The sequence below is a fragment of the Manacus vitellinus genome, unplaced genomic scaffold (genome assembly GCF_001715985.3).
Source record: "Manacus vitellinus isolate BGI_N305 unplaced genomic scaffold, ASM171598v3 scaffold_40_pilon, whole genome shotgun sequence".
NCBI lineage: Eukaryota > Metazoa > Chordata > Aves > Passeriformes > Pipridae > Manacus > Manacus vitellinus.
The window spans coordinates 7,106,173-7,117,567 of NW_021940541.1; the positions used below are offsets into that span (position 1 = coordinate 7,106,173).

The following is an 11,395-nucleotide window of genomic DNA, read 5'->3' on the forward strand; positions in this document are numbered from 1 at the left end:
CCCAGCGGGGCCGGGCTTTGTTTCGTCCTGGTCCGCTTTGGTTCCTCCACACCGTGCGGTGCTCGCGCTTCCCTCAGAGCCCGGTCAGGGCCTTCCAAGGATGCCGCGAGCAGGCGCTCCTCGATTTAAAAAGCCACCATGCAACAAAACTGTATAAAATTATCGCCCTGAAAGAGAGACGGAGTATGGTTTGGGAAATGTCTAACGCTGCCAAACGCGTCAGTAACTCGTGCGTTTAAAAGCTCTTTACTTTCAATGAAAAGAAACATTTCCCAGCCTAAATGGTTGTGGGTTTGTTTTTTTTTTTTTTTTAAGTCTGCAATTTCCTACAAAACTTTCACTTTGTTACATTGTTCATCGGTAATTTTGTTGGAGTAACTGAAAATGGAGATACTTAAAAAGCTGTTAGCTGCACACTTCCCCTGCTCTAAAATCAATATGTGTGGATCTCTGCTCATTGTGTGCTCACTTCTCCAGGTGGGGTGATAATGAAGAAAAATCCCTACAGAATCATTTTCTTCTCCTTTCACATCCTTCAGAAATAGTACAGTACCTCTCCAGAGAGTTAAACCCTCTTTTCCTTGGAAGAAGTTTCTAAACTGACACTTCCCCTTCCTTTGAGGACAGTGGGCAGCAAGTACCTCATTAGATTTTCTTCAGAAGGAGTTAACGTGGTGGGTGGCTGCCCTTTGAGCTCCTAACTGCTCAGGAGGGGCTTGTGCAGTCGGAGGGCTGGGTGGCAGCGGTCAAATAGTGCCAGATCCGTGTCACATGCACAGGCTTGCCTCAGAAAGCTCTGGTTTAATTAAATAGTCCTGGAAGAACAGACCTCTAGAGGCGACAGTGCTGTTGTGTGCTGATCACACACTAGGTAATGCAACCCATCACGGGAGCTGTACCTTCTGATACATTTCAAGGCTCTCTAGACCAGTTTCCCACCTTTTGCTTTCTAAAGGGCTCTAAATAAAATGCACTGTGAAGGAATACAGCGGTGATAAGATGAAGACTAGGGAAAATGTTGGCCTTCTCTGGAAGGAAACAGCAGAACTGGTTGCCCAGGATATGGAGGAGGCTGAGGTACTTCACAATTTTTTTGCTTCTGTGTTCACTGGCAAGTGCTCAAGCTGCAACACCCAAGTTGCAAAAGGAAAAGTCAGGGACTGAGAGAATGAAGACCAGCCACTGTAAGAGACGTTCAGGAACATCTAAGGAACTTGCAGGTGCATGGGACGTGGTGAAATGCACCTGCGAGTCCTGAGGGAACCTGTGGATCAAGTAGCTAAGCCACTATCAATCATATTTGAGAAGTCATGCAGGTCAAGGGAGGTGATTCTCCCCCTTAACTCCTTTTTTGTGAGATCCTACCTGGAACACTACATCCAGGTCTGGGGGCCCCACCATGAGAAGGATGTGGGCCTTCTTGAAAGGAGTTCAGAGGAGGGCAATGAAGACGCTCAGAGGGCTGGAGCGCCTCTGCTATGGACACAGGCTGAGAGAGCTGGAGGTTTTTGGCCTGGAGAAAAGAAGACTCCAGTATCCGAAGGGGGCCCCCACGAGAATGACAGAGAGGTACAAGTGCATGTAGTGATAGGACAAAGGTAATGGCTTTGAATTGAAAGAGGGTAGATTTAGATTAGATATTAGGGAAAAATTCTTTACTGTGAGGGTGGTGAGGAACTGGCACGGGTTACCCAGAGAAGCTGTGGATGCTCCCATTCCTGAAAGAAAAGAAACTGGCCAGCTTGGTCTTTAGCAAAGAAATGAGCTGAAGCAGATTGATACTCAGGTTATTTAATAACCCTGAATTCCTGTTTTTTAATAAATTGATTGAAATACTAGTAGGGATTCCCCGAAGTATTTATCATTTTTGGTTCATGATCAGGTGAACGCTACATGAATTATCTGTATGGCCATGTAATTTCCATTAATTGTAAGAATGTAGAAAGAGGATGGCTTATCCTCTGATCCTCCCTATTACGAAGTAGTTAACTGATTAAGGTTAGGACACTGCAAGCCACTTCATACCATCAGTGAACTCTCTGCAACCCCATTATCTTCATTAGGCTTGTGTGGGTGTAATTAATTGGTGTTTAGTTACCAGTTGTGTTGAATGAAAAGAATTTAGTTCTATTTCTCTTAGTTTTATTGGCCCCATGGTGCTAACAGGCTAAAGTGTAATTAAAAACTCTAATCAAAGTATATGTAGCAAGAGCCAAGAAACAAACCCAGTGAGGAAAAGCCTGTGATTGGTGTAACTCTGGCCTTTGAAAAATGAAGATGCTTCACTTATATTAACATGTACATTAAAAATGTACAAAAATGTATAAGATTGCAATCATAACATTCCTAGAGGTGTCCAGTAACACTGTATTTTGATGTCTTCTCAACAGATTTTCCCCCAAGTCTCTTAGATTGCATAGTATTTTGGGCACACAGATAAATGGGTCTCATGTTTCTTTTGAGAGCAACTGTACATAATTCTTTTTCACCTCTTGCCTTTACTATAACTCTTACTATGATCAGCTTTTCCTCATTTATGATACTGTATTGTGTGCATTCTTTTTGTCACATGTATCTCCTTTGAGTATATGAATATGTGGTGCTAATCTGGCATGCTCTAAACCCAAGTACAACATGGCATGCTTAAGTGTCGCATGAAGGATTTGCTTTTTGCTGTTCTAAAATGCTGCTTTAAAAATATAAACTTGACCTTTAAATCATGGTCTCACTGCCATCTCTGTTCTTGTAGGATTTCACAGAAGAGTAATGTGTGCTTATTCCAGTGGCAGGGTCTTCTTTGAAGTCAACTCTGAGTAAGTAAAAACTGCCCATTTCCAATAAAATCAGGATTGTCTTTTTAGCTTGGTGATACAAGTACTCTTGTAGAGGTACATTACTGCTTTTGAGGCATTTTAATTTCTTAAATAAAAAAGAAATTTTAATTTTTTTCTTTTTATACCTAAAATGCTTCTGTAGTGTTTCTTTTAATTTTTAATATTTTGGGTTCTATAAAGAATAGACTCCAGTAACAAAACTAAATATGTGTGTAAGAGTAAACAAAAGATTCTGTCCTTGGATGTGGCTGAACACATTTAGGCTGGACTTTGAGTCTAGATAAAAAACTTCTAAAAACATAAGTAATATATATACTGCATATTTGGAAATTTCTAATAATTATTGAAGTCTTTTTCCCCCCCAGCACTATTATTTTAATTTCCGGAGTACCCATATGAGAGTTCATTTGCCTTGAGTAATCATTCTCTGCTCCAGTGGTTCCTTCAAGTTGAGTGGGTTTTAGTACTAATTTCTTTCTAAAGTTTGAGGATTCTTCCTGTGGGTCTGTTCAGCTCCTGCTGTGCAAGGGCGAGCCTGGCCTTCTCCAAAGGAGCCTGCTGAACTGCAGTGTGAGAGCTCAGAGGCTTTGATTTATCACTCTAAAGGTGATTTGGAACACACACTATTTAAAGACAAGTTTTTGAGCTTGCAGAAGATTGCCCTCAAATTTCTGTGATACAAATAGGTTTTGTGGTGTTTAGATTTTTTTTAATGTAGTGCACATGAATGCTAGGCTTATTCTTGGGTATCAGGAGTCTGCTATGAGATTTCATGCATTTTGAAGTAATTGTTATGAGCTTTAAGGCATTATTAAAACCTACCTAGTTCAAGGACCCTGCCATGATGGATTACAGGGATTTTTCTGTGTACATTGTCAATATCATACTCTGAAATGTTAACACACAAGTATATCCAGAGTCTGAATGTTATCAGTCTCTGTGAAATTCGTATGAAATATTTTCTATGACATGAAAATGTGTGCTCATACATCAGTTACTGCATATGAGGTATTGACTTAATTTCAAAGAGGATGTAGCAACATGGCCATAATACATTTGCAATTTATACAAACCAACAATCAAACTTGCAGATGAACAGAGTTAGAAAAGTGGGAACATGTACTTCAGTTTTCTAGTTCTGAGGCTAGATAATTACTAATAAAGCAAAACTTACTTTTACATAAATCAGCAGAGTTTATTCTTGTTTGTCATCACTTTTCATGGTCAGAGTGGCTTTCTCGATGTTCTAGTTTGAACCTGTAGTTCAAACAGCAGACAGAAAATGTATTAGAGTGGAACTACTTTTTTCTACCTGTCTGTTGAAAGAAGATAACTTTCTGAAAAGAATGACTTCATACCTTTTCAAAGGTTCTAAGCATTAAAGCACCTTTTTTTCTTTTTTTTGTAAAAAAATCTGTTCACCCTCACTAGAAAGAATTTTGCTGAAGGGGTTCTCTTTAATGCAAATTTTTTAGCTTCACCCCTCAGGCTTTGCATCTTCTTCTTTCCTTTTATATTGGACTAGAAACCTAAATTTGCTCAAGTATTTGAGAGCAATACTTCCAGTTCCAAATACAGAAGCTTTTGGAGTGTTTGGAAGCACTCTGTAGGTTATGTCACTGCTTAGCAGAGCAAAGGCTTACACAACGAGAAGTGAATCCTGACTAGTGCAGGTGGACTCGTGATCTGGAGGGTATTTGGAAAATAAAGTTTGAAATCTGAGTTAGCTACAAGTATGTAATAGTTGATGTGAATGTCCCAAGGAGTGAGAAATAGTGTTAACTGAGTTCTCAAGTCCTGTAACTTGTGGGCAGATTTTAACAGAAGCCTTTATATTTCTTTCTAGGAAAAGTGAAGCTGATAGCAGAGGGGTTTAAGGAGTCCAAACAAAAAGGTAATTTCTGCTTTACTTTACTATAGAAAATTGGGGCATTCCTGTATCCTCTAGGTTGGTTTTTTTGGTTGGTTGGTTGGTTTTTTTGCTTAAACATATTTTTTCGGAACAAACTGAGTATGGAAGAAGAGTGGCATTTTTTTCCCCATGGTATATCTCCTGATTTTTACAACCTTAATCGCTTGGGGCATGTCTTGAACTTTTAACCTTCTTTCCTCAGCACTGATGCAGTGAATAATGGACTCTCCTGCTTGACACATAACTAGATTGCAGTTCAAAGTGGATGTCACAAACACTATTGCACCATCTGGAGCAGAAGCTTGACTATCATTTCGTGATAAGCCCATAAGATCATATGAATTTATAACTGACTTCATTTTTTTCCATTCCACTAATTTAGGTTTCTTTAATTCAAAAATATGTTGTTTGTTTGGTTGGTTTTTTTTTCAAAAAGCCTTCTGTTGTGGTATTTTTTGTACAACATCCCAAGAATTTTCAAATCTTGTATGAAAGTTATAGGACATTTATAACCACTTTGACTCTTTTTCTCTTATAAACAAGATTTAAACAGTTCCCCTGAGGCTAGGGAAACAATGTGTGAGCTCTGGAGATAAAATTTGTTTTCCCCTATTTCCATTGTTATCTTTAATTATTTCATTCAGTTCAAGACTCAGTTAATTAAAAACAAAAAAAAAAGGAAAAGGAAATATTGCTTGTACATCTTAAAAAAATATTCACATTTTTGAAGGTAGGTGTGATTTTAAGCTGAAAATCTTTTCAGAGTCTTAGTTCTGAAGAATACAGTTCCATGTAAGACACTCAGCCATATGTTTGAATAACATCCAGCTGATGCAATGAAATATACCTGATTTTGTTGGAAAAGAATCTATTGACTGATATTACTGCTTGGGGGTGTATTCATCCATGAAATACAGTTTTTATAAATTTTGTGTACTGATAGAATTGTATTAAAAGCTAGTTGTGAGGTTTGTATCAAAGCAGCAGATTTTGAGTGAGCTTGAGCACCTTTGACTTTCACTGGAAGTCAATGAGACTTGTAAATCCATAGCTATTTTGACAGAATGGCTTGAAATTAAAGAGTTCTGTGACCATGAGGTCAGTCTGGTGAGTTTGTAGTTTTTTGGAAAAGATGTGACTGTTAGAGAAATAACCAGGCATGGCACATTTGCACAGAGGGGATTAGTTCAGATTTCAAATTAGTTTCAGATTTATTTTCTAAAATTAAGCAGTGGCTGATACAAACATAAGAGACAGAGAATGCTTCTAATACAAAACCCCCCTTCATTATCTTCTTCAAATATTGATAAATGTACAAGATTCAGATACATATGAGCAAATGTAGAAATATTCTATTTCTGAATGTGACGGGTTTGGAAAATAGTTTTGGTTCTACAGAAATATTGAAAACTATACAAAATAAATAAGGTAATTAACATGATGACTAGTAGAAGAAAATGCTGTTTAATATTAACACAGTATTTCAGATAGAGCACAAGTGTACAGCTCTCAAACGAATTTTCGCAAAATTGTTCTTTCCTTCTTGAAGCAATACTATGATGTAAATGACAGAAATTTAGGTTGCAAGAGTGCCCTCGAGATCACCTCCTCCATCTCACCTGCTCAAGCACAGTCCATTCCAGCAGGTTGCCCAGGACCATTCAGGTTTTGAATATCTCCCGAGAGGGAGACTCCATAACCTGTCTGGGCCACCTGCTCCAGTGTTTGACCACACTCACAGCAAAAACTGTATTTTTATCTTACACTGAATGTACTAGTTTTACATTTGTGCCCATCATTTCTTGTTTTGCCAGTGGGAACTACTGAGAGGAATTCTGGCTTCCTCCTCTTCATTCCCTCTCATCAAGTATTTATACACATTGATGATTGCTCCCTGAGCCTTCTCTCTTCTGGACTGAAGAGTTCCAGCTGCCTCAACTTCTCCTATTATGAAAGACACTCCAGTCCTTTAATCACCTGCACAGGACTCACTCCAGTAAGTCCATCTCTTTCTTGCATTAATTGCACTGATGGAATTGCATAACTCTGTTTGGTTATGGTGGATTGATAAGGTGTATTTCATTATTTTAGAGTAAGAAAAGTTATGGGTCAATGGAGCATAACTGGAATTATGTTTAAGAATAGACTTCAGTGTCAGATTCTCAGTTTCTGTCAGGATTTGTATATTTATTAGAAAACATGCATGTTGTCTCCTGGAAACATTGCCTACTCGCTGGATGTTGTGCTGAGAGGAGTGTACCTTTATACAGAACTGCTGCTTTCTAATCTCCATTTCTTACATATAGATAATGAAAGCAACATAAAGGGAGGAAGTGATAAAAAGAGTTTTTTGGCAGAAAACCCTCTAGAACAGGAAGGAGATAATGTTCTGTGAAATGTACCTTAAGCAATGAGAAGGACAGTGTGTAACTCATCAACCAGGCTTCAACCAGCAAGCAATCACTACAGCTATTGTGTCCAATTATCCATCATAAAAATCACCATTTTCTTCAGAGAAGGAGGAGGGTGTATTTTTTGTCAACTGCTGATGTTTAGTGATTAAGCCAAAAGTAGTACCAAATGCACACAATTGTATTTGTCAGAGTGTAAAGTAAAGGTAAAAAACCTTTATGTTTTCTGACTGTGCCAGTATATTCATTCTCAGTTACCTGCTTCATGCATGGGGAGGGAAGCAGTCCATCATACACAAAATAGAACATTCTGGTAGTGTGAGCTGTGTATAAATAATAACACAATGAAATTATTTTGAGACGTGCTTATTATTACTCTATTTTAAAGGTTAAATGGCATCCTAGCACTTACAAGCTTAAATCCACAAAAGACTATTGGATCCTCTACTCTTCACCTCCTGTGTATATCAAGCACATGATATATGAGTTGAAAGGCTTTTAGGCTTTGATTTGAGATAGATTACTGCCTGCTTGCAGCAAAGTATCTTAATAAACAGCATAGCTCTCAGTTTTGTGTTTTAATTCTACCCGTATTCTGTGAGCATTGACTATAAGAAGCAAGAAAAAGAGCACAGGAATGTCTTACATTCCCTGGCTCCCTGTCAGAAGATAGCAGAGGTTTTCTTTTATGCTTCCTACTTATAAATGGTCATTTTTTCAGGACTGCCACGAAGTGTTTGTGAAGGTACTGCACTAGTCTGCCCTGTAAAGGGAGCTCATTCAAAGGCCATGTTGTTTCAGGACAAGCATCAGTAGCAATTACCACTTCCAGCTTTTCTCTAGAAAGTGTGAGTTTGTGTCAAGGGCTCTAGAATCAGTCTGCCAGCCTGAGCTTCAGACACAAAGAGAGATCAGTTACTCTCAGTTTCCTGTGTCACAGTGTCTGATGTTAAAATTTTAGATAGAATTTCAAGTCTATTTTTGACAAATAAGTTGTGGCACTGTTTGAAAAAATTGTGCCTCTTGCAATTATTGAGTTTTGTGAAAAGAGAAAGAGGAAATTATATTTCATTTGTCTGCTGAATCCTTACTTCACTGCTGTAAAACATACCATCCAGCAAAAGTTTGAAAGTAATTCAGAGTAAGTTATAAAGTGGACTTTAGAAATCACTGCTTAGTTTAATTGGATACCTATGCTATAATTCGTTCAGATTATCAGGGAGTAAGCCCTACTGAATGTAGCTCTATATAGCAAAATTTAGCCATGAAATTAGTTCTAAAATAGTGTTCAGTTTCTGAAATATCCAATGCATGAACAAGTTGTGCATCTGGCTCTGAAGTAGTTAAACTAGTGCAAGTCTGGCTGAATTATACTGCAAGGCTGGAGCCTGTATCTCTCCAGATATAAGTCACTGATTTGGGTGCTTGTCATCCAGTGATGCTACAGAAAAAAATATCATATAGTTTCCTATGTTGGAGTTCCTTACCAGAGAATAAGGAATTTCCCTACAAATAGCCCATAGTGATCTAGTGCTGATCCAGCTCTCCATCATTTTCACAGAACTCTAAGAAGCTTTCAAAAGCTCTTTATTCTTTATGGAGTTAACAGTAAAAAGAATTGATGGCTATGACTATGTGATAGTGTATTATTGGTGACAGTGCACAGGTAGTATAGAAAAAATGTGATTTGAAAAAGGATAAAGGATGAGGCTTTGTGCAGTTTTTCCAACTGTGCTCTGAATAAATTTTTGAAGGTGTGGATTTTTTCTTGCTTATTTGTACTGTCAGTCAAGTAGATGGAGATCTTGATGTCATATGAAATCTCTAGAGCCTGCATACTTTAGTGATAAAAAGCATAATGTCTGTGGGTGTGCTCTTGAATTGTCCCTCAGTGTGTAACGTGTTTGTTAGCAGTGGCAGCATGTGTTTCAGGTGAAGAAGTGAATTAAATAGTAGCCTGAACTATTTCTGGTATTTTAATTGTATTAGATTTGGAGTGTGATAATTACATGACCTTTTCTTGGTGTAGCACTTTTCTATCAGCTGTCACTTTGTAAAGCTACGGAGCAGAGCTACACTGAACATGGTCCTGTTTGGATATTTGGAAAGTCACTGTTGCTAGCAAGTGACTAAATCAAAAGGGCATTAAATTCAGAGCACTATTTAATAACTCCACTCCAGGCTTTCCCTGAGATCTCCTGTATGGAGACAGTATTTTAAGATTAAAAGGGAATTGCATTAGTTTGGTTTCTAAGAAATGGAATGGGAAGTGGGGAAAATGGAGACCAGGTGATTCTATAACATTGTCTTCCAAAGCTGAAGTAAATGCCATACAAATCAGAAGTAAATGAGAGAAATGCTTCCTCGTGAGGATTACGGTGCATATGTTTACATTGGTCAGCTCCTTAAAAAGGTCATAAAAATATAAAATATGCTCAAAGTGTTGCTTATAAAGCAAGATCATCCGGGAGAGTTAGCCACTGCAAACTTGCTAAATATACACACAGATACATCCACGAACAGGAGCTGCTTCTTTTTTGCTTACTTGTTCTTGAACTTCACTAAGAGCTTTCAATTGCTCTGACATTTTCAGCAAAGGAAGTAATAGTTGTTGCTGAGCAGTATTCTGCAGGCAATTATCTTATCTGATTGTTGGAGCAATCCTCACTAGAAAGGAACCAATACGATCAAGTTAAATCATTATAGAAAGGCAAGAGAAACAGAGGAAGGAACCAAGAGAGGGAAAAGGGGCTCATCTCGTTAGCGGGTGCCTGTGCTGGGGTTCAGAAGAGCAGACAATGAAGTTACCCTGTAAGACAAAGCTGTGGAGTTGCCTCCTGTAGCTGTTGTCAGGTCTGAATCCTCTCTTTCAGAGCCTTTTGTGGCTACAGTGCGAGGCACCTGCAGAAAGTGTGCCAAAACTAGGCAGGGAGCACTAGCTTTTCAATAAGCTGTCACCTCTCTCTCCCTTCACCCACCCCTCAAGTTCCCAGCAGAAGGGGAGAAGCCATACTGAAGAACTAGACTGGAAAAATAGTCATGTGATGGGAAAAGGGGTGACATACAGGCACTTTACAGTTACCAACTTTCTGAGCCTGGTATGATTGAGCTTTTTGGGCAGTTCCTAGACAGCATTTTTTCTTTTTTGCTGATAGTGCTTTTAAGCTAAAGACCTCTAAAAAACAGAATCATGGGGACAGGCAAGTCACCTTGTCAGCCAACACATATTTTTAATATTTATTTCTTCCTATTTCTGCTCTGGAAAGAAAGACATGAATTTTGTCTTTCTTTTAATTCACTGGTAAACAGTTATTTCAATACTGCCAAAATCAGCTGCTCGCTTGCTCTCACAGTTTAGTCAAAAGGTCGAGTCAGGCTTCCTAAATGGATTTCTCAACTTAGTATTGTACTTTACAAATCTATATCTCGAATTCCATGTTGTTTCAAAGGCTACGCATACTTGTTTAAAAAGAGAATGAGAGCACTTGTTTGTGTATACATACACACACACAAGAGTAAGAACTTGCATCTTACAATCTGTAGATCCCAAATAATTTCCAAAGGAGAGGGTTTTACCCACCCTGTGAGCAGACAATCCTTGTGAGTGTGAGCATATTCCTGTGTACCATGTATGTGTGTAACAGTCTTCTTGTTTTCTCTGTTATAGAATGACAGATTTGTGAGGCACCTGTATGAAGACTCAGTCTTCTGGTTTTCCCCGTCAGGTGATGTGTGGAATCTCCCTTTGTACTGAGTTCAGGGTTGAGGAGGAAGTTTGACTTATTTAACAAACTGAACAAGCAGCAATAAGATGGTGTCATTGTTTAACTCCAGCCAGCAACTCAACACCACACAGCTGCTCACTCTTCCCCCTGCCCCTGTTTGGATGGGAAGGGGAATTGGGAAAAAGGTAAAACCTCTGGGTTGAGATAAGAATAGTTTAATAATTTAAATTAAGTAGAATATAATAATAATACTAACATTAATACTACTACTAATAATGAAAAGGGAGTAACAAAGAGAAAGAGAAATAAAAACCAAGGGAAACAAGTGATACAGAATATAATTGCTCACGACCCACTGACCTATACCCAGCCCATCCCCCAGCAACGATTAGGGACTCCTGGGCAACTCCCCCCAGTGCACAAACTGCACATGACGTTCTATGGTCTGGAATATCCGTTTGGTCAGTTGGGGTCAGCTGTCCCAGCTGTGCTCTCTCCCAACTTCTTGTGCAC

General features: G+C 38.7%; 1 protein-coding gene across 1 annotated transcript in view; it reads right to left on the reverse strand.

Moving 5' to 3' along the window:
* ENO4 (enolase 4) overlaps positions 1–653 on the reverse strand; it is a 21,352-nt gene extending 20,699 nt beyond the window's left edge. Inside the window, exon 1 of the mRNA XM_029962016.1 lies at positions 554–653. The gene's annotated coding sequence lies outside the window, so the exon portion shown is untranslated. The remainder of the gene's footprint in view (positions 1–553) is intronic.
* Between the last annotated feature and the right edge of the window lie 10,742 nt (positions 654–11,395).